General features: G+C 37.4%; 1 long non-coding RNA gene across 1 annotated transcript; it reads right to left on the minus strand.

The window, feature by feature from the left end:
- Window positions 1–1572: 1572 nt before the first annotated feature.
- Window positions 1573–4990, minus strand: LOC138854501 (uncharacterized). Its single transcript, XR_011393699.1, has 2 exons — window positions 4491–4990; window positions 1573–2615 (listed from the first exon to the last, which is right to left on the minus strand). It is a non-coding gene; the product is annotated as an uncharacterized lncRNA (long non-coding RNA).
- Window positions 4991–5012: the final 22 nt, after the last annotated feature.

Here is a 5012-nt window from a genome sequence, read left to right on the forward strand (position 1 = left end):
GATCACTACGACAAGGTCCTAGATGCACTAGAAGACAAAAAGAATGCAGATGTAATATATACAGACTTTGCAAAAGCCTTCGACAAGTGTGACCATGGCGTAATAGCGCACAAAATGCGTGCTAAAGGAATAACAGGAAAAGTCGGTCGATGGATCTATAATTTTCCAGAGTAGTAGTAGTCAACAGAGTAAAGTCCGAGGCAGCTACGGTGAAAAGCTCTGTTCCACAAGGCACAGTACTTGCTCCCATCTTGTTCCTCATCCTCATATCTGACATAGACAAGGATGTCAGCCACAGCACCGTGTCTTCCTTTGCAGATGACACCCGAATCTGCATGACTGTCTTCCATTGCAGACACTACAAGGCTCCAGGTGGACATCAACCAAATCTTTCAGTGGGCTGCAGAAAACAATATGAAGTTAAACGATGAGAAATTTCAATTACTCAGATATGGTAAACACGAGAAAATTAAATCTTCATCAGAGTACAAAACAAATTCTGGCCACAAAATAGAGCGAAACACCAACGTCAAAGACCTGGGAGTGATCATGTCGGAGGATCTCACCTTCAAGGACCATAACATTATATCAATTGCATCTGCTAGAAAAATGACAGGATGGATAATGAGAACCTTCAAAACTAGGGAGGCCAAGCCCATGATGACACTCTTCAGGTCACTTGTTCTATCTAGGCTGGAATATTGCTGCACACTAACAACACCTTTCAAGGCAGGTGAAATTGCTGACCTAGAAAATGTACAGAGAACCTTCACGGCGCGCATAACGGAGATAAAACACCTAAATTACTGGGAGCGCTTGAGGTTCCTGAACCTGTATTCCCTGGAACGCAGGCGGGAGAGATACATGATTATATACACCTGGAAAATCCTAGAGGGACTAGTACCGAACTTGCACATGAAAATCACTCACAACGAAAGCAAAAGACTTGGCAGACGATGCAACATCCCCCCAATGAAAAGCAGGGGTGTCACTAGCACGTTAAGAGACCATACAATAAGTGTCAGGGGCTCAAGACTGTTCAACTGCCTCCCAGCATACATAAGGGGGATTACCAACAGACCCCTGGCAGTCTTCAAGCTGGCACTGGACAAACACCTAAAGTCGGTTCCTGACCAGCTGGGCTGTGGCTCGTACGTTGGTTTGTGTGCAGCCAGCAGTAACAGCCTGGTTGATCAGGCTCTGATCCACCAGGAGGCCTGGTCACAGACCAGGCGGCGGGGGCGTTGACCCCCGGAACTCTCTCCAGGTAAACTCCAGTACACTATATACAGGAGAAGGCATTATCAGTACAATTATCAGGGTATATATAAAATATGCACCAACTTTAAAACACTTGAAATTTCAGAAAGTTTCCTGACATAATCAAGAGAAACAGAGCTCACAGAGAATGTAAACAAATCACGAGCCATACAAACATTTTTTGGTACACTCTGAAATGTCCGCATTAGCAAAGTGCCACAAAGTGGTGCCCTCCTATACAATAATAAATTAGGCGGATAAATTTGCAAGTATACAATGAGAATAAAAAGGTATTTTAAAAATAAAAGCAGATTACTGTATTATCTTATTTCAATCATTTTTCTAGCATAGCTGATACAGAACTCATCCTTTTACAAATAATACTAGCTTATTGATGATGAAAGATATGATCATCCTGAATTATCCTAGGAAAAGTAGAGAAACTGGGGTATGAAACTAAAAATTTTTTTTGATAATAAAATAAAGTCCATTCAATTATATGAAAGTAATGAATACATTCACTGTTAGAAAAACAATTTAGATTTACAGTAACGTAGTTTAAAAAAAAAAAAAAAAAAAAAAAAAAAAAAAAAAAAAAAAAAAAAAAAAAAAAAAAAAAAAAAAAAAAAAAAAAAACACATTCACAATTCTGAGTTTGCCAAGTTGGCAAACTAGGCAGTTTACAGTTGCATACACAAATTACCATGTGTTTTAAACTACACAAGACATTAACTATAAAACTACATTATTGCTTTATGTAAAGATACATTTTGCCTTTAACCATGTTTTGATTCTAACATAGCTAATACAAAACTCATCCTTTTACAAATAATATTAGCTCATTTGTGATGATACACACTGATCCTGAATTATCCTATGAAAAGTAAAGAGAAACTAGGTTATGAAACTGAAATTTTTTTAACAATCAAGTCCATTCAATTATATGCAAGAAATGAATACAGTGACTGTTAGATAAACAATTTAGATTGACAATAATGTAGTTTAAAAAAAAAAAAAAAAAAAAAAAATTACAATTCTGAGTAATATATGACTAGTACTTAGTTGCCAGCTTGGCAAACCAGGTAGTTCACAGTTGCAGACGCAACTTACCGCATGTCTTAAACTAGACAAGACCAACTATAAAACTACATTACTGCTTTATGGAAAGATACATTTTGCCTTTAACCATCTGTTTTGTCAGGCTGATTCGCTTCAGGATCTGAGCAATAGCATGCACTAGTTGATCTGAGCTGAGGCCAGTTTTCTTGCACTTAAACTTTTGCAGAAGTTCTGTAGTGGTCATGGGCTTGCGCATCAGGTATCTTCTTATAGCTTCCTCTGTCACACCACTGTCACTGTAATGTATAATAAAATGTAATGAATTACAACCACCCTAATAAATTACAGAATGTAAAAATAAGATTTTACATCAAGATATCTATTTGTATTTTCCAAACAATACCGCATTGTAGTTTTTCTACAATAATAGTCTGTAAGCTTCTGATTTTTAGCATAAGGATAAAATAGTTATTAATGAATTATCTTCTATGATCTCTGATAACTGATGTGTTGAAAAATGTATGAGTGAGGTGAAAGTGTTGATTGATGATGAAAGTACAGTGGACCCCCGCTTAACGATCACCTCCAAATGCGACCAATTATGTAAGTGTATTTATGTAAGTGCGTTTGTACGTGTATGTTTGGGGGTCTGAAATGGACTAATCTACTTCACAATATTCCTTATGGGAAAAAATTCAGTCAGTACTGGCACCTGAACATACTACTGGAATGAAAAAAGTTCGTTAACCGGGGGTCCACTGTATTCTCTTTTTGGGTCACCCTGCCTCAGTGAGAGACAGCTGACTTGTTGAGAAAAAAAATAAATTACTTTCTTGCCACAGGAATGTGTGTAAAGAATTTACTCTAGTTAGCATTATCAAGTACATAGTTACGTGTACAGCATTATTACTAACCAGATTTTTTCTTTTTTTAACACATTGGCCATTTCCCACCTAAGCAGGGAGCCCCCCCCCCCAAAAAAAAAAAAAAAAAAAAAAATTTGTCTCCATTCACTCCTGTCTAACACACACACACATGCTTACTGGAAGTCCAAGGCCCCCTTGCCCACACAACCTCCTTTACCCCCTCCCTCCAACCTTTTTGGGGATGACCCCTATCCCACCTTCCTTTCCCTACAGATTTATACACTCTCCAAGTCATTCTACATAGTTTCATTCTCTCTAAATGACCAAACCACCTGACCATATATTAAAAACACAAAACCAGATGGATCATATAGTGCAATGAGTAACAAGAAATGGACAATTATTCGTAAATAATAGTAAGTTTTAGACTCAAGTTCCCACAGTTCTAGCCAATCATTGAAGGGTTCTTTCGTTAACTATCCAATCAACATCTCTTGCTGACGAGATGGGATGTTTGGATATTTTATTGCATGGAGATAACAGAAACCTCTAGCAAGACAGTGACGAAGTGAATGATGACGAAAGAGTTTTTTCATTTTTGGGTCACCCTGCCTCAATGGGAAAAAAAATTATCTACCACTGAATTTTGTCTAAATGCAACTGTCTGTGGATTTTGTCAGTGTGAAGAAGGATCTGGTAAGATGAATGAAGACCAAACAAGAATGGTGCTACCATCACCTCTACTCAGCTAGCTCATCTTATGCTATGGTTACCATGTCTTCTATTTTTCATAAAAGATCATTTTAAGTTGGACAGTGTAGTGCAAGTTACTCTCACGATTTAATTCATATTAATTTCTGGTGTCATTGATGACTTTCAGGTCCCTTTCCCGTTATCTGATGCTTTTAATGTTTTATTAAATGATGTACTGTATATTAGATGGGCCTGTTTTTACCCTGCAATTGAATATTTAAAAGGAAAGAGTGAGCCTTCTCATATTTACTAGAATATGCTGAAAGGCAAATTCTAGTAAATATGAGAAGGCTGAATCATCACTTCACCGACTGCAACATTTTCTCTACTTCAAAATTTTAAATTCAGTCATAAGTTTTCCTAACCTTTAGCCGTAGAGTATTTTTACACCTTACCTGTGTTTGTCTGTCTTGTATAAGTTTGCAAGACAATCTTCAGTCATGTAATTCTTCTGTGTTCTCCAGGCAGAAGCCCTTCCATGAAAGTGTTAATATGTAATGATAATGATGAATGGTACCATTAAGACTAAAAGAAAAATTATATTACACACACCTTCCTGGGGAAACGACAAGTGATGAGGCTCCTGCTGCACCCACATCAGTGCACTGCTTCTTGGCTAAACTCTCAGATGGATTGGCCTTTAATTTGCGTTTACTACTCCCTCCATCTTCAGATTTTCCTTTGTTTTTCCTGAAAATTTGAATTAGCCCTTCAACCAGTGAGCTTAGGGGATACACTTCATTCCCAATATGTGAAGTTCTCAAAATATCCTAAACCCATGTAAACCTTATATCTAATAGAAAAGCATACACAGTATTGTGAAATGGCAACAAATGTTGAAAGTTGAATTTGGTGTCAATGGGAGGGTTCAAACCCACGGCAAGTCAGTCCTAAAACTAGCAGGTTACTGCACTGTCCACGGCATCATTGTAATTTCATGAATCAGATGTGATAAAGACTGCTTCACAAGCAAAAAGTGAATGCTGGCAGTACAGTTGCAAACTTTATGCACATTCTGGGATAATAGAAATACTTTTTATGAACAAGTTTTATATTCCTCATCACATGAACTGC

The sequence above is a fragment of the Cherax quadricarinatus genome, chromosome 61, assembly GCF_038502225.1.
Source record: "Cherax quadricarinatus isolate ZL_2023a chromosome 61, ASM3850222v1, whole genome shotgun sequence".
Lineage (NCBI taxonomy): Eukaryota > Metazoa > Arthropoda > Malacostraca > Decapoda > Parastacidae > Cherax > Cherax quadricarinatus.